At 42.3% G+C, this 20,692-nt stretch overlaps 1 protein-coding gene and 1 pseudogene across 1 annotated transcript in view; both read left to right on the top strand.

Annotated features, from left to right (window-relative positions):
* Positions 1-20,692, top strand: part of SLC24A3 (solute carrier family 24 (sodium/potassium/calcium exchanger), member 3) — a 457,509-nt gene that overhangs the window by 342,927 nt on the left and 93,890 nt on the right. The window lies entirely within an intron of this gene.
* On the top strand, positions 5,418-8,902 carry LOC105853935 (annotated as a pseudogene).

The following is a 20,692-nucleotide window of genomic DNA, read 5'->3' as shown; positions in this document are numbered from 1 at the left end:
AGCCCTTGCCCCTGGGACATTGTAAAAGGCTGGCCTGCTAAACTCACAACTGGAGTAAGAAAATAGAAACAACGAGAAGGAAAAAGTATGTGCAGTGACCACCTCCATCCCAGCAACCATGAAATTCTTGAGAAAGCTACAGAAGAGTTGGTAATTTCTCTTTTGGGTGGGAATTGTAGCACTAAGCTGTGAGCTTAGCTTGTTTCTTTTTTCCCACTATCCACAGAACCAAAGGCACTACCTGCTTGTAGTCAGCAATCAGTCAATCTGTGATACGTGACCAAGAGGTGCCTTGATATGGTGCCCTTGATTCGGCGCAAAAGGAACATAGAGATAGAGATCACAGTCTCTCATAATCTATTACAAAGACCAGAAACTGCTTCACAGGTGCTGTGGGAGTTCCACAAGGATGGATAGATGTCACAACTTTCCACCAGGCTCCTCTAAATCATGGTAGATTGAAACAGTAGCATCCCTTTGGGCAGAACTTAAGACTTAGTCATGAAAAAGTTAGTGATTTATTGTGGACTCCCATTTCTGGATCCACTCATTCCCTGTTACATGCAGGTGGAGGTATGCAGAGGTGAACAAGACAGGAAAAGTTCCTCCCCTCCTAGAGCTCATGGATCAGTAGGGGGGACACAGATGAAAAGCATGTAAATCATCAAATAATAGTTAAAAAAATGAAATGGTCCTTGAAAGAAATGCACTGGGCAATAGGACAGGAGATGACTAGAGAGGAAGGTGGAAGACAGCATTGAGGGTCTGATTAAGGAATGTATCTCAAAGGAGCCTAGTATCATGAAAGCAACTCCATGTGAAGGGCTGAGAAAGAAGTTCCAGCTGGTAAGAATAATGGATATTCAGGCTAGAACAGTCACCATGTGTTTAAGAGTCAGAAAAAACTGAGTTTGGAACCTCATGAAGAAGGAGGGGAAAATGACAAAACTAGCAGGTAATTTATAAATCTGAGACATACAGCAGAGGGCGGGGAGGAGGGTCAAGACAGGGGAGAGAAGAGCAAAAGGCACTATGATGCACTATGATGATGATTCACAGGTGATATGGTGGTGGGAGTTTTATGGAGATTACACCTGAAGGAAGATATCAAATATTGTACAAAAATTAACTGAATCAAAATAAATGAAAGATGGGGTATGACTGAGAACAACTTCTGGCAGGGGCAAGTCTTGTCAGATTTCAGAGTCACAATGGGGATTTGGGTATGGTGGAAGGCAAGTTGTAAGCTAAGAGTAACATCTGATTTGTACTTTGGAGAGTCACTCTAGTACTTTGTGGAGAAAGGTACCTCAGAGAGACAAGATGGCGGCAGGGAAATTAACGAGGAAGCCTGTGGTGAGGCATGTGGTAAAGATAATAAGAAGAGGTTGATGCATTTGGAATGTTTTTGGAAGTAACACCAACATGATTTGCTGAACTGGAAGTGGAGATTAATGAGATAAATCACAGATCATGGAAGATTCTGGAGTTTTTGTCCTGAGAATGTAAATGGATCCATGAATACTTTGTAACTATGAGTACAGCTCCATTATAAAACATTAGGAGTTTGTTTTCAGAGACTAGGCAGCCTATTACCTGACACATTCCAAAGTATACCAAGGACATTATGGTCTAGAAACTTATTAGGGTTGCTAAAATTCATTGTGATATTTTATTTTTCCATGTGGAAGTTTGGTCATCCATCTGTTACTCTCCAGTCACTTTGTTGGTGGCTTTTGTCCCTGAGAACCCTGCTAGACCTCACTGAACAGCCAAGTCAGTGTTCTTGTCACTTGTGGTGAACACTCTATTGGCCCCTTCTAGGACTTCAGATACAGTGAGACCTGGGATACTGCATTGCCCATCTCAGGTCACCCTCAGTCTTTGTGATTTGGCACTAGGAGTGCCACAGACTGCTGGCATCATGAGTTTGCAAGTGATGAAGCTGGGAAAGAACAAATGAAAATCACAATATTTAATAGGGTGGGATTTGATCCTTAGGATTCTCTATCGTCTCCTTCCCTTCTTTCCCCAGCCTACCCCAGGTCTGGAGAACTGGGATATTTTATCAGACCATCTTAAGCTGCAGTGCCATGAGGGAGTCTTTACTGCAGTTAAAGACTGAGCTCCTGACAAGCTCTGTCTCTAATTGCAATTTCATCAGGCAATAGGAACTCTATTTACAGTTTTTAAATGGAGAAGCAGAGAAGTCAAACAAGGACATATATATGTACATACATACACACATACATACATACATACATACATACATACATATATATATATATATATATATAAAGACTGGACTTAAAGAGCCTATATAGCCTTTTTTTATTCCATGTCAATCTCCTTTTATTAATGTGGAACAAGACATTTATGCCCTCCAGATCCAGGGGCTCTTTCCTGCAGGGGAAATAAAACTCTGCATTTGAATGGAAACCTTAAGGCTGGACCTGAGCTGGAATCTACAAGTGAGGAGGAAACAATGTCTTAACCTTTCCAGAGTGACAGTGCAAGAGCTCACACCCCGATTTTTACAGGCAAAGGAAGATGACCTGGGCCTTCTTCCCCTAGCTCAGCCCAGGAGAGTAACCTGCCAGCTCTCCTGGCAGCAGACATACAAGAGCTGCTGCTTTGCAGAGATGAGCAAGAAAATAACCTTTGTTTGCTTTAAATTTGTGATTTTTTTGCCCAGGTGAAGCTGCGGCTGCAGTTGGAACATGGAAAATTAGAGTTAGGGTGCTCCATGTGTACCCAGTTGCTGGGAGACTTGAGGGCCAGGCGCAACTCTGAGACAACAGTAGACCCTTGACCCCATCACTTTAAGATTGTGGCTAGTCTATAACAATCTTTTTTTCCCCACTTTCCGTCTTTGATCACTGTACATGCAGCTTCAAAAAACTTGTGTCTGAGGTTCTCTAATAGCATCTTTCCTTTTTTTCCTTCTTTTAAAAGGAAACTTTCTGCTCCTACTCACTGTTTTTAATTTTAAAGTTTTAGTATGAGCCATCTTGTTTGGGATTAACCTTATTACATTAACTCAGCTGAGTTCATTCAAAACTATATTTATTAACTCATTTTCATTTTTCTACCAACCCCATAGTGTAGTTCTTCTCATTTTACAGGTCAGATAATAGAGCCCAGAGAAGGATGTGGATAAACTTGCCACTGTCCACAGAGCCAGGAAGAGCAGAGTTGGGGTTTGGAGTGAGATGGTTTTATTCCAGGATGTGTATTCTTTTTTTTTTTTAATATAATGGTTTATTTTTACATCATTTTGTGCTTTTTTCCATCTCAGTTGTAATCCTCGTGGGCTTCCCATCACCAGATCACCCATGTGCCATCACCATAGTCCAGTGCACTCCCCCTCCCCGTTTTTGATCCCATTCCCCACTTGGTCCTCGTAAAATGTCTCTGTATATAGTTGTTCATTACCAGTATTATTTTTCCCCTGGTCCTTTATGCTCCTGCTATGAGTGAAACCATCCAGTATTTTTCCTTTTCTCTCTGGCTTATTTCACTAAGCATGATCCCTTCCAGCTCCAGGATGTGTATTTTAATCCGGGTGGGCACATTTAGCCAGTGATGCAAAACAGTGCAGAGGAGCCTCCCATGGTAGAAGATTGTAGAAACACACATCTGACAACAGAAGAAGAGGTATCCTAGGTGTTATGCAGCTTCAAAGTCTACATGTATGGGGTATTCTTAAAGCCATTTGTTTCAGAGTCTTTTCTAGAAAGTGCTGAGACTGGAGACTGAGAGACCCAGGGGTTGTCTCCTTTCAGAGACTGGGATGCTTTTTTGAGCTACATCTTAACAAACTCTACACTGCTTACTGCAGGGGTAGGTAGGTATTGAAATGTGTATAGGCCTAAATGAAGATTACGTTCTTTCAAATATCAATACACCATGGTAATGGGACCTTCTACAACAGGAAACCTCTGAGGTTTACCTCTCCACCACCCTCCCCGCTCCCCTCCCTCTCGGCCAGGTTCATTGAGATTGCCCTTGATTGATCCATCCAGCACATTCTGCCCTTGGCTGCTATTTGAAAAGCGTCAACTCCGTTTCAGGGACAAGCAGGAAAGATGGAGGTGGATTCTTATATGACCAAGGAGGCAACTTCAGGGCTGTCCTTTAAAACACTTTTGTCTCTGAATCCTTGGTGGTATGGTCTGGCTCATACTACCTAGAAAGACCCAGGGCTCAGGTTAAATGCTCAGAGTAAACGTTCACACAAAGCTACAACCCAAGTTGGGGCTCTTTTACCCAAGCAGTGGGTTCACTTCCAACTCTCTCACCTCTTCCCTCCCCCAGCTGCAGTTTCTAGCCCCTGCCAGCTCAGTGGACCAACCCCTTGTGTGCTGTAAAGCAAAAGGATCCTGAGGAATAATTTCTAGCCCCTGCCAGCTCAGCGGACCAAGCCCCTGTGTGCTGTAAAGCAAAGGGATCCTGAGGATCCTGATTCATCCAGGATCGGGGCTGACTTCACTGGGTCCCAGTCCTGGGCTAAAACTCAGTGGGGTTTTGATCTTAGTGCTCCTGATCATACCACTGCATCTACCCACCGAACATGGGATAATGGTGCTCCCTGAGCTTGTGTAAGCAACTTATGTTTCAGAATTTCTCTCCAAAGAAAAGGGAGCACCTCGGAAGGAGGGTTGCTGTAGATATTTCCAGGGTTGTTTGTATGCTCTTGGTTCTCAGGTATCAAGCAAGCCCATCAGCGATACAATCAATGAACTACATCAATAGTGTGAAATGACTGTTCACTTATGACCAGATCCTTTGGGGGTCTGAACACCTGTTCTCCCAGCATGTGAGCCATTGTCAGAGCACTTAGCCATTGTCCAAAAGCAGGAAGTCCTTTTTCCATCAAAAGAAAGAAGAGGTATCCTGGAGCTTGTAGAATTTGAGTGCATGTTTTCCCTTTAGTTCTCTTTATTCATTAAATTGTTCACTTTGAAATAAAGTGTTATCACGGCCTTGGAGCCATGCATGCCCATAATCAAAAGACCTCTGAATTCCTAAGTACCTTAGTTCCCATCTACAGTGAGCCTGGAATACGAGAGAAGAGTAGAACCTTCATTCCTTCCATCTCTGTATCTGTGCTGAACCCCCTCATTCCAGATTTGTGTAAGGATTTCCAATCACTTGCCCTGTCAGTGACCATTTACTAGGAGATAGTGTAGAGCTTAAGGAGATGATGTGATCAAGGCCAGATAGGCCCCTGAACTACTGTATGACTTAGATTCTAGTGGAGGAAAGACAGATGATAAGCAATAACACAATAAATCAGAAAACTTCCAAAATAGAAGTAGAGTGAAGATAAGAAAATAGAGTAATGTTAGTGACAAGCAAGGAGTGAGGAGTGAGTAAGAAAATAGAGTAATGTTAGTGACAAGCAATCATTGAAAATGGTTCAAGAAACAAAGAATCTTTGGAGCTATGACCTGAAACCATTTGAAAACCTAGCACACTCCAGCAGAGTGAACTACCATGCAGAGCCCTTAAGGTAGGAACAAAGGGACAGATAAGAGGAGCACAGGAAAGCCAGTGATGCCGGTGGACAGGGGCTGGGGGGCGCTGGACACTGGACAGGGCTGTGGAAGCCTCCCAAAGGCCTTGTAAAACATTTTCTTGCAATCAGGACAATGTTTTAGGGACATACTCAGGCACATTTTTTCTTGGGGTGATGTTGCATAGAGTGGAAAGGATTCAGAAATCTGGGTGTTACCCTGGATATTTCCAGGTACAAGATGGTTCTAAACCTTGTGACTGCATCCTTAGCATGACCCAGGTGAGGCTCCACCACAGCTGATGATGTCTTAGGATGGTGTCTCAAAACCCCCAACTGCTGACTCTCAGGAATCCATCCCCTCCCTGTCATCCTATGCCTTTCCTCCTATCTCTTGTCAAAGCTCCATTTCCTTTTATCAAAGCACCTCCCTGTGCTCAACCTTTGTTCCAATACTACAAGATTATTCAGTCTTTCATCATAACTACCTTCTCATTGTCCTACTCCAAAACTCACCCACTGTCCTTCACATTCCCAATGATCCCCTCTTCTTCATGACCTTTGATTAGCTGTCCTGGGTTCTAGCACTCCATTTTCCCTTCCTTCTGTACCCGTATTGGAACATTAGTGTAATCTAGCTTTATGCCATCTCCAGATGCAAGAGTTAAGTCAGGAAGTCAGGTTCGGGTGCTGAAACACTGGACCTGCATTGGGCAGTCTGATGGTTTGCTCGGCCTGCCTGTCAGATTGCCACAAATCAGCACATGTGGTCTTCTTTTTGAAGATACTATTTTATAGCATAGGTTTTCTGACTGGATCCTTGTAGTCTCTGTTTAGTGACCAGATTTTTCAACATCTTCCCCATCAAAATCACAGCTACTAAATCTTTATTAAAACTTCAATTTTTCTCATGATGCAACTCATTGAACTTGCCTAACCAAAAGAAAACCAGTACCACTTAATAGTTTTGTAAGGAAATAGATAATTCTGGCTGTCAAGCTGCTCTCTCCCAGCCCCTCCATTCACTGGCGGCTAGAAGCAGCAGCAGTCGGTTCCATGGGATGTGAAGTGACGAATCTGTCCCTCATTTGTCCTCCTTCCTTCCTTTGAATAGCTGTGCCCACTTGGAAGCCAGTTTTGACCTCCAACTCAAATCTCCACCTGGGGAACAGTTGTTCTTAATGTCTGGAATCATCCTTGGGCTAGGTCTGTGCCCTTTGTTCCCCCTTCCCAAGCTTCACGTGCCATTTAGCTGTAGTGAGCAGCCCAGCGCATTAAAGTTGGCCAAGCCAGCCACCCTCCCACTCTTTGTCTCCTTGAGGTAAAGGGGGCCTGTGGAATCATGCCTGGAGCTGGGTGCTCAACAGACTCCTCCCCATTGAAAGTTATTCTGGGGTGCAGCTAAGGGCAGATAGCCCACTTGGGTTCCATGTGCACGTGAAGCTGGCAGTGTTTGGACCTGTTCTGTTCTCATACTGTTTGCTGAGTGGTTAGAAGCTTCCAACATGGGGAGGGTGACTTGTCACTTAACCTCTTACATCAGGGGTTGAGACTGGGTCAGGAAGTACCTGTAGAAATAATGGCATTTAGTATTGACTTTATTTTTTTGGTCTGTAACAACAGTGTTTAAAAATTACCTGGTGCTGAAATGTAGAAACATATATTTGTTGTAGAAGAGTTGAAGCTCCTATAAAACTCTCAGAATGCTCACTAAATTTTCATCTGAAACACTGCTTTACAAAGGACATTCATCTAACTTAAATGAGTGTGTGTTTAGAGCCCAAGGAAGTGTTGAACTAAGCTCCTCTTTTTTTTTTTTTTTGCTATAAATATATAGAAAACATGTGTGTCCCTTAGAAGTTAGGTCCCTAAGTGTGTCCCTTAGGAGGATGACTGAGGGGCATGGGGACATACAGGACTGAGGCTGGAGAGGGGAGAAGTCAGGGGAGGTCAAGAATCACCCAAGAATGAACAGACTAGGGCAAAACGAGGATATCCAGGTCCTCATTTTACAAATGTGGGAACCCTACTGGAGAGGGAGAGTGACTGGCCAGCACATACTCAACTTGTCACTTAATCTATGAACTGAAGGCTGCTATTGTGCTCTGTGTGCAGCCTCCTGGGCCACTGCAGTGTGTGGGGGACAGTGTGCAGCCAGCTGTGCCTAACACCTGCTTCACCTGTCACTCCTACTCCTCTGCAGCCTCTCTAACTCCTTCACGAATTAACTCATACAGCTCAATTTCCTTTTTGAGTTAATGAAGAAACATGTAAACATGTAGAAGAAATTGCCAAGTTCAGAAAGGCCACCAGAAATGAGTCAACCCCTAAGTATATTAAATTAATCCTATATTAATTAAATATAAATTATGTGAGCCATGGTGAATATGGGTGTGTTTTTGTGCTGCTGTTCAGAAGGGTTGTCCACATGTAACAGGCACACCGCAGGAGAATGTTACTGTCAAGTGAGATGCACCCAATCCCCTGTCACTAGAGAAGCCTGAAGATTGCATTACATCCTGTGGCTAAAAGAAAGATGACTATGAATGCTGTATGCCTGTGCATTTGAGAATGAGTGGCATTGGAACCTGACTGTCATGAACTCATGGGACAACTTCAGCTTGTAAATAGAGAAGCTCTAATATTTATTAAGTCATGTCAACACTCCCATGGTAGAACTAGTTCTAGTATCAAACCTGATCCTCATCTTTTATATGCTCAGTGCTGTGCAGATATTGCTGTATGATAGTAGTAATGTTATTGACGTAAACAAAACTGTTCAGTCTATAGGAAGAACAGTTCTTTTGCTGGAGACATTTGGGGAGAAATTACTACAAGATTTTCTTTTTGTGTGGTGGCAACTTTGACTCATCAAGGGTCCTGGATGCTGCACAAAAGACAGTCAAATTTGTTTTATCATATGTGAATTTTGCTCGTGGGTTGCAGGCCAGGTTTTGAATCCCAGACTGGACAGATCTATTGTTGCACAGAATTCCTGGCTATCACTAGTCAGTTGCATCAAGTAAGTTCTGACGTATTCCATTGGTGGTTTTGTGAACAACAGTTACCATGGGGTGGACTCAGTGGATGGACATACAAGTGAGTTGATGTGTGCTATTCATGGCAGATGTTGTCTTCTGTAGAGATAATTGGAAGGCTTCCTTGGATTGATAGAAAAGAAACAGTGTGTTTTCATCTTAGCCTGTCAAGATGAAGAAACATTTGCAGACAGCCCAGAAGATAAAGTGGATCTATTTCATGTTTTATTTGGAATTGTTGGCTATGTAACTTTTGGAAGAAGAACAGATTAAACCTGTTAGTCCTGTTTTCTGCATGCCAGAAACCCTTCAAAGAGTAAATGTTCAGTCTGAATTCTTGAGCTAGATTTATTGATACATAGTTTTACCACCTTGCTGTACTTGAAAAGTGCTCATCACAGCTAAATGACTATATTAATATTTTATATGTGAATAGTGTTAATTAAGCCCTGTCTGGTATCTTCAACTATAAATTTTCTTCTGCTATTGTGAGTTAGACTATACTTTGTACTTCAGTGTACTTGTTAACAGCAAACTTTCTCCAAGAATGGCTTATACCTGCAGTCTTACTCTCTTAAGAATTATTTTGTTGAAGTCTTGAGTTATACTTGATTTTCCCTTGTTGTCCCTTTGTATATTTCATAATGATAATTATGTAATTGGTTTCTGCTAATGAGAAAGTTAATTGATAAAAATGGATAAATCATTAATATGAATTAAAAGGTGCACAAAATAAATGACAGTTGAGATTTAAAAAAAAAAATTAATGTATTCTTTGAAAACCTGTAACAGGTTCTCATCTCCTGCTCCCACTCCCTACTTTATTTTTTTTTTTAAAGATTTTATTTATTTGTGCATACAGAACTGGGGTACAGGCCAGAGGCTCAGGGGCGGTGAGAGGCTTCACCAGAGACAGAGTGGGGAACAGAACAGGCAGATAGACGAAGTACACTGCGGAGGGGAGCAGCGGGTGGGTCAGGAGAGGTCTGCCACACCATGTGGTCACCTCCGGGGCAGGGGGGAATTGAACTCATGCAGAAGTGGCTTTAGATTCTCAGTGCTGTGCTTTAACCTGCTGCACCACCAGGGAGGGCCACCCACTCCCTACTTTAAACTGATTCTTCAAGTTTCCTCAAAAACCTCTTCCTGGACAAATCCAGCTTTTCCCTCTAGGTGACCTTTTCACTTGCCCCATTTTGCAAAATGCTTTATTCCTCTTGAAACCCCTCTTCTCTAAACCCCAAATAGGGTCATTCCTTCCCGCAAAGAGCTATCCTAAGTCTCATTTGTCCCTGCTATAAATATCCAATCTAAAGACTCATCCAACCCCATAATTTCAGCTTCCTCTTGTGAGCACCCCATCTCTGTGGTTGGCTTTTTTTCCCACTTAGTTTTTAAATGGGCTGCCAGATCACTTCAACCTGCGTCTTCGGACAACCTCCAATTTAGGGTCCAAATATTGAATTAAGCTCTTTGACTCACATTCTGTATTAGTCTGGGCTCTCCAGAAAACAGAACCAAGAGGATATTAGGTAGGTAGGTAGGTAGGTAGGTAGGTAGGTAGGTAGGTAGGTAGGTAGGTAGGCAGGTAGGCAGGTAGGCAGGTAGGCAGGTAGATGGATAGATAAGATAAACAAATGGATAAAGAGATTTACTATAAGAAATTATCTCTCCTGATCATGGAAGCTGAGATTTAACCCAGTCTCTGTGGGTTAAGTGAGCAAGCTAGAGATCCCAGGAAAGCTGATGGTACAGTTCCAGCCAGACCCTGATAACTAGGAAAATCTTTAGTATAATTTCCAGCCAAATCTGAGTCTGAAAACAGGAATTCAAAATCCTAGCCAGAGACAGTAGAGAAAAAGAATCCCTTCTTCCTCAGTATTTTATTCTACTCAGACCTTCAATGGATTAGGTGAGGCCCACCCACACGGGGAAGGGCTCTCAACTGCAGAAACACCCTCTCTGAAATTCCTATAAACAACATTTAAACAAATATCTCAGTACCCTGTGACTCAGTCAAATTAATACATAAAATTTACCATCACACCATCCCACCTGAGTTCTTCAATTAGATTAAGTGCATCCTTTGGTTTCTGTCACTTGCACTTGAAGCTTCACCTTCATGACAACCCATTATCAAATTTGATCAGTTCTTTCATCATAGTTGTCATGACTGACCCCTCCTTTCCAAGTCCACTGACAACATACCATCCTGGTAGCCTTGTTCCACTTCTGGCTGTCAATCACCTGTCCACATTTACAGCAAAACTGAACTCCTATTATCTGGCCCTCATTTTATTAGCCCTCTGCATATACTTATACATGTATTGTTCCTCCTAACTCACATACCTTATTCATCTATGTTCATTCTACATTATCTCCTTTTTGAAGTGCAAGTCATTTTTGTTCTTGAAAGCTGCATTTGGTATAACCTCCTTTGAGAAACTTTCCCTGATTTCCACAGTGGGACATCATCTTTTCTTATTCAAGAAGAAAAAGCTGTAGCTCTCTTTTAGTTTTATTTTGTTATTTGCTGATATTTATTTTGTTATTTGCTGTTGTTTATTTTGTTATGTGCTGATGAAACTTTCTGATAGAATCCTACATTTGTCTATCAAACTGATTTCTTCTGATAGCTGCTTCCTTTGGTGATGGTGATATGGGAGAAAATTGTGCAAGCAAGTAAATAGCAATTAGTAACATAAGATGTAAATGTATGTTCAAGGCAACAAGTAATGGGAACTTAGAGTTTGGTAAATGATTGACTGACAAATTAAATGTGCAGATGTTAAGATCCCACTGCATTCTTCTACAGCATGAGTAAAAGTTTGCCCTATAGTTACATATGCCTTTTGTTGGTGTCTTCTCACTTTAGCACATTCAATTCTATGAGGAAAAATAAGCAAGTCAGTGACCTTCCTTTTCAGGTATGTTTTTATTGTCTCTGTACATTCACCATGTCACCAAAGAAGGCTTTTGAAAAGGAGATTGTCAATATTTTTTAGATGGACCTAAGGGTATTATATATACTGGAGCCAGGGTTCTCAAAGATCTGAGTCCCTGCTGTTAGCAGGTTGCATAGGCAAGCAGAGTTGTAAAAACACACAATATTCACTTATAAATCCGCACTTGAAAAAAAGGAGGCCCTAATACTTCTTTCCTTGTTTAACAATAATATCTCTTCCACTTCATTATTTCATCGGTCTCTTTGTCCAGTTTCGGACTCTCTGTTTTCCATCATAATATCCTATAAAATGCAAATTTCATAGACTTCATGTGGTAGAGAATTGTTCACATCCCTTATATAAAGGCATAACAAGATGAAACCCTCTCAGTTCAAGAGGAAAGTAAGAGAAGCATGATGCCACGTAGACCCGACCCTCCCAATGAGAGTGAGTCGATACTAAAGCATTAGGACAGAGACTTGGAAAACTTGATGAAATTGTTGAATACCAAGATTTTTATGACTGTGGGAAACTAAATAGGAGGGGTGAAGAGGAGCTGTTATTTCATGTCCTTCTACCATTTTATGGGGGAATCACAGCTTGAATCGGGGGTGTTAATGAGGGTAGCAGGTGAAGCAGTGAGGGTTGCTGAAGATTCCTGCAAGAGCGAGGCCCTGCATGGCCCATCACAGCAAGGACAAGGTTGTTTCTCTAGGAACATAAATGTTTTGGAAAACCTTATGTTATACAGATTAATCTCATCTCTAGTAGTTTACCTGAAGGAGTCTCTCCTCTATCACTATGCTCAGGTTTATTATGCTTGAACAACAGTAGTTTCTTTCTCTAAAAAGGGCTTTGCTATCCAAAAGAGTTTGGTCTGGGGGTTTCTTAGGCTCACGAATCATGTGGAAATAATAAAAGAAACAAATTTCACAAAGTTTGCCACCAAATTGAATGAGCATTTGTTCATCTTGGTCTTAACCATGAATCCTTGATTTATACAGTCAGTAAGTTGGTGTTGAATTGCATTCCAGGAAATTTAAGTAGAACCTTGTGAGTGTTCCTTCTGAGTTCACTAAAGTATATCGCTCGAATTCTAATGAAATAATACTTTCCCTGAAAGCTGTTATATTTTCATATTTTTTCTTCTCTGCCACTCCCTTTTTCTTCTCCCTACTTACTCTTCTCTGTTCTTTCCTCCTCCACTTCATTCCCATTCTCTCATTCTCTCCTCCGTTGGTGTTTTGTAAATATTTTTACAAAATGTTATTTTACTTTTTAAAAAAAAAAAAAAGATGTACTAATTTATGCATACAAGAACTGAGACACAGGCCAGAGATGCAGAGGGAGAGAGGATTCACCAGAGACCAAGCAGGGAGCCGAACAGACAGATCCACGGAAACACAATGCTGAAGGAAGCAGTGGGCAGGACAGGAAAGATCTGCTGCGCCATGTGAGTTAACTCCCTGGCAGGGGATAGAACTAGTGCTGCAATGACTGCACATAGCTTCACAGTGCTGCACTTGAATCCCATGTGCACCCAGGGAGGCCCACACAAACATTACTTTACTTTCACAGGATACACTGAAGAGAAAGAATAACTAAGAAGATTCCAGTGCTAACACAGACCTTAGATATATAGTAGTCCACCCACCCATTTTATAAATGAGAAAACTTTGACTAAGACAGAGGGTGGACCTGGATGGGACATCATCCCCCACTTATGTGCCCACTCTTTCCCAGTCATACTCTATGTCCCTGAGAGAGCCCCCTGTGCTCCCTCGTGGTAGGAATGGCCATGAACAGGAATGGGAAACTCTGGGGACGCTAGATCTTAGACCTTATTTCCTGTCAAATTTTGGGTCCCCTTGAAGTATTCCTTCAAAGATTTGAAAATAAGCAATTTATTTGGAAAGGAGACACAAGGAAAAGAAGTAAGGTAATCAGAGATGTACTATCAAGCAGACATCAGGAGTTTAGTCCCTAAGGGCAACTCTGTGAGATGGTAGGAATACACTTTCAGGTTCTCTCTGGAGAGGGGAGGGAAAGAAGGGTATACATACAGCAACTCCATTATCTCTGGTGGGAAGCTAAAGTCACACCATGAAGGTGTGACTGCCCAGCACTTCCAGTGTGCCCCACATGAGGGCACAGGAGACTGATGGCCAGAGAACATTCCAGCAGAATCAGAGGTACTATGTGTATGGACTTCCAACATACACATGGAATGGTCGATGCTGATAGATGAAGTAGTTGTGTCCTCTATACACTGTATCACAGAAAATGGCACAGGACTCCAGTTCATTCTCCCACCCTAAAAATGAAGGTATTTATTTTACAAATGCTAAATTCTTTTTACAAAGAGGATGGTAGTGGGGACTAAAATTTAAATCTAAACCCAAATCTTAGTGACTATTTCCCAGAAAGAAGCCTTTGGGGTAAATCTCATCAATTCAGGAAACACAGCAAATTCAGTAGGTCTAGGACATAAGTTTAAGCTCATCCAATCTTTCTCCACTGCAAGATCCTGCCTATTTTTCTGTCTTTAAAAGGGGAAATCCATCCATTGACATGGTTCTTGAGATAGAAAGAAAAAAGGAAGTGACTATAACCTATTCAAAGATTCTTTGAAAACAGTAATCAACCTCAATTTGGATTCCTGATTTCATAATCAGGACTCTCTAAACAGAACAGTCTCTATGTAAATGATTGAATGATTGTTGTCATTCAGTCTGACTGGTATGCCCTTTGGTCAAGACCAAACCTGACTCACAAACTTTTTTGACCTTCTGGAATAAAGTAGCTTATTCCTCTTCAGCTGCCTTCCCTTCCACAAACCAGATCTTCTTCATCCATTATGAATAGAATAATAAAAGTGTAGAATCTTAGGGCTCAAAAGGGACATTAGGGATTATTCAGTCCATATTTTCCCCCAATGCAGTATCCTTAAATGAGCCCTTAATCTCACTTGAATTAGGCTTGTGCCCTTGAGTTCTCCTCAGTTGTTCTCATCAAAGTTACAACAACCTCCTAACTCCCTAAATCTATTGCTAATTCTCCACCTTCTTACTTGGTATGATAGCAGTACTTGGCAAAGTTGTCCTCTCCCTCCTAAAAGCAAATCCCTCTCTTGACTTTGGCATCCTATGGTCATAGCTCTCCCCTCATCTCCCTGCCTCCCCTCCAAACTTCGGACTCCTCTCTCCACTGGATGAAGTACTGGAGTGCTCCATCTTCATCTTCTGACCATGTTTTCACTTTTCTCTCCACTCTCACTTCCATGGGACTGTAGCTTCCAATACAACCCACACACAGATGACTGGAGACCCCTATTCCCAGCCACCTACAGATCATCCCAACTATGTCCAGACCTGAATCCATACGCTTCCCAAAAATATGACCCTTCTGGGGCCTTCTCTGGTGGCACAACGGGTTAAAACATAGCACTATGAAGCTATCCGCAGGCGTTGCAGCACAAGTTCAATCCCCAGCCAGGGAGGTGACCCACATGGTGTGACAGACCTCTCCTGTCTTGCCTGCTGCTCTCCTCAGCAGTGTATTTCAGTCAATCCACTTGTTCTGTTCCCCACTATGGTGAATCCTCTCACCCCCTGCATCTCTAGCCTGTACCCCACTTCTTGTATGTATAAACAAATCTTTAAAATATATATATGTCCCTCCTTTCTTCATCTTTCCAGTGACTGAAACAAATTTTGGAGTTATCCTCGATTGAATCCATACCCCTGACCCTATGTTCAAAGTCCTGTTCACTCTATCTTTAAGAAACATCCAGAATCTGACCACTTCTCACTGCTTTCATAGCTACCACTCTGGCCAAACCTCCTCCATCTCTCACAATTGCTGTAGTAGGTCCCTTTATGTCTCCCTGTTCCTTTCTAACCCCCTGTAATTCTCTCCAGAAAGTAGTTATAAAGTCATGCTTGAAGGCCAAAGGAGTCTACCATCACTTTCATAGGGTCCTATCATACTCAAAGTAAAAGTCAAAGAATGGTCTCCAGTGTCCTCTAATCTCATCTCTTTCAAGTCACCATTCTCTTGTTTCCCACCAGCCTCACTGCCTCCTTTCTCTTGTATAGACACACCATACTACTGCCTGTGTCCTCTTCCTTCTCTCAGGAACATTCTTGCTTCAGACATCTGTATACTCGCTTTCTCACCTCCATCTTGTGTAGTCAGATATCACCATCTCATTACATGTTCACCCTACTGAAAAGTTCACTCCCTTCCCCACCCAGAATTCTCAGTCCCTTCTCTACCTTCTTTTTTTCCACAATACAGATTACCACAGAAAATTCTATATAATTTACTAAAAAGTTAACTTATTATACACCTTTCTACACTGGGGTGTCATAGAGATAGGCAATTTGCTTCCCATTGTATCCCCAATGCCTAAATGACTTGGTATCCACTGACTGACTGATGGAAAAACAAGCATCAAGAACCCTCTTCAATGGTTTATCATTCAAGGCTGCAAAGCATACCATTTGCCACTGTTCCTTCTATTAATTTTTGGAAGACTTTTTCTTTATGTTATTGTGTTCAAATCTCCTTCTTGAAATATGTGATAGTTGGTGCCCTTCCAACCATCTCTTCCAAAACAAACTACTTCTCTTCCCTGCATAATAAATAATGAAAGTTCAGATCTCACATGAACACCCAGGACAGAAACTGTTTTATGTTCTCAAAACGTCTCTTCTGGAACTTGGCCTCAAGACCTTCCCTTCTCAAGATGTTCATGCATAGTCACTAGCTTCACCGAGTGGAGGGAAGATACTGTTCATGAGGTATCCGTGCTGAGCACTGACATATGTCCATTCCTTGCCCATCTCAGGAAATGCCCACAGCTGGAGGCTGTGTTGGTTTGGGTAGCATTTGGCTCCCACTCTTGTCTTATGGCAACTTTTGAACAGGTATTTTTCCAATCCCCAGGTATCTTTCCCATGCACCACCCTGTGCTATGTTTAGGTGGAAGAATCTTTGCATTCATTACTCTCACACCTTCCCTGTTTGTTTTGGCACTGGCTGCTGATATCTTTTTTAATCTTGCTTCTCTCACTCAGTGCTTTTGCCCAGTCTCCTGGTTATGTGTATCAACCATCTGATAAACAGTTTCAACAGTGTGATGAGGGTGGGGGAAATTTGTGTCTGGTGAGTTTCTAGTGAACATAGGTCATTCTCCAAATTGTAGATACCAGTGCTGATGAGACTAGGGCCATTGCTGCTCACCACAAATGCAGACTATCTTTGAATAGGTGGAAACATGAAAATGTGCCTCTCAGGTTTCCACCCACTGTAGGATGATTGGCCAGTTGGCCATTTTGCAGTGAAATCTATCACAACATGTGAACTTAGATTTGCTGTCTAACTTCTACAACCTGACCTGTCTACAGTGCTCAACTGAGTCTGCTAACCTCCATCTGGGTATGTAGCCAGGCAGAAACCAATCTTGTGTTTGTTGTCACTTCTGGTGAATGGTGGGGCTTGGCTGGAATTACATCTTTAAAAAACTGGGATTGAGAGTATGATGAAGCACTTGGAATTTGGAGTTAGAGTATTGAACTGAACCCCATTTCTGCCACCAGCTACTAGTGTGACAGTGAGCAAATTACTTAAATTTTCTTCATGTCTACTTCCTTATCTGTAAAATGGGTTAATGATAGTTTTTAGCCCTTGTGGAGTTTTGCCATAGGTGCATGAATTCACACATGCAAAATCTTTAGAATGGTACCAGGTATGTAGCAAATATTCAGTTAAGGTAAATTACTTAGACTTTACCTATTAAGTATTTCTCCTGATATGTGCTTTCTGCAAGACCCAGCTCAGCCCTTCCTTCCTGCCAGCTGTTCCTCAGTGTCAGGGGCCCATAAACTCCCCATTCAGAAACTGGTCTTTACCATGGAACCTGCATCTTCACACCATTCTGTTTTCCTTACCCAGTTTGCACATAATTATTCTGGTCACTGGGAGAGCAAGTGCAATCACCTATGCACTTGTATCCTGTCCCTTGCATAATACACAGCAGGCTCATATTAACCAAAGACCCAGCACAAATTGTAGACTAGAAGGTGTATAACTCTGAGACACCTCTAAATGCCTTGTAAGTTCTGGTTAAAATTCCACCAGCAAATGTGACCTTGCTTTGGTTGACCCATGTAGATCCCTGACTTGAATCTTAGATTACTCTCCCACAAATACTAAGACTGACAACAAATACTGAGGCAGAATTGGTAGGAGTGTTCAAAGAAGATCAAATAACCCATTGGGTTAGTATCTCACATCAAATTGAAATTTGATGGGGGTGACGGTGTTTGTGGGTTTTTTTAATTTATTTTATAAATACATTTTTTACATTATTCTTCATTTTGTACATTTCTTCATCTCGGTTGCAATCCACTTGGACTTCCCACCACCAGTGCACCCATCCATGTGCCATCACCACAGTCCTGTGTGTTCTTCCCATCCCAGTTTTGACATTCTTTGTGTGTTTTAATTAGTGTGGCTTTCATGTCTGACCACAATCTTTTTATTAAGCCTTCACCCTTTAAGCTTTAATTGCACAGACTATGTGGTCTTTGTCTTCATCTTTGAGCAGACCACACTGAAATAGATCTACCCCACCAAACCATCTAATTCCTTTCCTAGTTAGTTTTATTTGCTGTTGATTTGTTTTTGTCCTATCTTTAAAAAAAAATCTACTAGGGGGGACCAAACCAGAATCTAGAAATTATAAAGGAATTAACTATGGACTGTCATCACTTGACTTTTGTACAAGCACTGAGACAAAGTTCTGGGTGCAAGGTAAATGAAAGACAGAGGAAGACCCAGTCAGACTGTGATTGGGTCTCCAAAGCTTTGGCCTACTTGCAATAGTGTAGCCCCATTTGGGCTGGAACTGCCATGTCTGTGCATCCCTGCCTCTCAGTCAGTGAATGTGTGCTGCCAGGAAGGATAAGCTCTGTATCTGTGAAAGACTCAGCCCAGGGAGCTGACAGCTGGAGGCTGCCTGATGACCATAGATCTGGAACTGAGCAATGAGTCTTTCCTTGGAAGGGGTTTGAATGTTACCTGTCTGAGCCTACTGCATGCACTCCTGACAGAGTCATCTGGGACAGAACATTCTCTGAGTTTTTATGTGCATATAGTTAGAGGACATCATGGTAGGGAAGTTGAGATGAGTTCTTAGCAACATTTTGGCAAATGCTGTGACATCCCCACTCCCAGGCCATTCGAAGACCTAGATTCTACCACTGCTTTTGGAGCCACACAAGCAGTAAATGGAAGTTTCTGTGTTCAAATCACCACCAGAAAATGGATCCAGAAATGTCTGATTACCCAGAGGTTATTGAAATTCTTAAGAACCATTAAAGGCTTATGGTCAATCAATGTTGAGACACCCATAAGACTGTCAGCCCCTCTCCAATTCATGGCTTCTCCTCTCTTCTGGAACAATTCAGCACCCCTCCAATTCATGGCTCCTCCAAGAGCCCAGATATGGCTCTGTCCAAGGTGCTGCTTGTACGAAATAGAACCTTCATGGCCTCTTCAAGGAATGAGAAAAAGCAAAGGAGCAAACCACCTCTACAGATGTCTCAAGTTCCCTACTAGACAAGAGATCAATGGACCAATCTCCTACTCTTTCGTTCATTTATCAGCATTTATTGAGTGTCCAATTATAGTGAACCAAGCAGGTGAAGCCTCTGCTCTGATGGAACTTACACTTAGATGCAATGCATGGCTTCCCATAACATACTGGGGGTGCATGCCAGGTCAAATGGAAGGAGACCAAGCCTTCAGAGCTTATAGTCATAGGGGACAAGTGAAATTGACTTCATAGGGCTCCCTTGGAATGATCATTGAATCCATTTCATCTGTACTGCCTGCCAATGTGTGTGTCAACCTTCTCTGCTAGTGATTAAGAAGAAAATATATCCCTAAACATCACTGAGTGTGGCCCAGAGATATTTTACAAGAAGCTTCAGGGCTTTGGCAATCATGGACATAATGTTATCCCTTCTCCCCGTCATCGTCTACCAGCAGCTAGTGAGGAATGGAAGCAATACCTGCACTGTCAAAGCAGCAAGATTTAAGATGTCCAATAGAACTGGCTTCAGCATTGAGGTCTTTCCTATTTAGTCTTTCTAAATAGGAAATGCTGTACACCATCTATGACTTTTGTTTCAGGGCAGATTTTCAGGGACAAACAGTGGTTAAGAAAAAATCTGTGTTGTTCTAACCAAGGTGGGTTCTTGGAGGGTATTCCAAGCACCTTCCAGGACCTCCAGGGGCTGTCCTAGAGGAAGTCTACCCCTCCCCCAAAGTCTGCATCCCGCAGTGCCCACATGTCTGAAGCCTATACATCCTCTATCTGTATCACAGCAACCATGGTAAAAAAGAGTTGTAACAGAAAGTGCAGTGGTATCCCAGCAGGCATTCTCAGTCCCAGTTCAGACAAGGCTATATGTTGCATAACCTAACCTTGAGGTAATGAAGACAGGGAAGCTCTGAGGGGTGACTTTTCTTTTTGATCTCCAACTTCCAAGCCAGATCCCAGAAAACTTAAAAACTCCCCTCATCTTATTTTAAATAACCTGGGTTTTTTTTGGGGGGGGGGAGGGGGAAGGGGGCCTTGCCTCCCTTTGAATTTGCTTCTCCTCTTAGCATTTTCATACATTCATCTTGAAATCTGTAGGGAAGAAGGACCAGTCTGCTTTAAAACACATTGGTTACTGGTGGTAGAGAGCATCACTGATAGAGACACCCTCGCTCACTTTCCAGCCCCGGGAGTGGAGTGATAAGGAGATAAGCAGAGCCACATGCCTGGGTTCCAATTCCAGCATCACCACTGTATTAGGTCGAGAGGCTGCCATAACAAAGCACCAGACTGGAGGAATTTAAACAACAGAAATTTATCTTCTCAGTCTAGAAGCCAGAGATCTGAGATTAAAGTATCTGCAGAGCTAGTTTCCTAAGGCCTCCTTGGCTTCTGTTTGGCCATCTATCTTCCCACATGGTCTTTCCTCTGTGCATGTCTGCTCCAACACCTCCTCATACACATACACAAGTCATATGCATTAAAACCCAATCCCGGGCCCTCCCTGGTGGTGCAGCGGGTTAAAGCACTGCACTGAGAATCTAAAAGCCATTTCCTCATGAGTTCAATTCCCTCCTGC

Source organism: Condylura cristata, unplaced genomic scaffold, assembly GCF_000260355.1.
Source record: "Condylura cristata isolate star-nosed mole 26May11 unplaced genomic scaffold, ConCri1.0 scaffold00022, whole genome shotgun sequence".
NCBI classification, from domain to species: domain Eukaryota; kingdom Metazoa; phylum Chordata; class Mammalia; order Eulipotyphla; family Talpidae; genus Condylura; species Condylura cristata.
The sequence above is the reverse complement of the archived record's forward strand: the minus strand, read 5'-3'. Positions and strand labels throughout refer to the sequence as shown.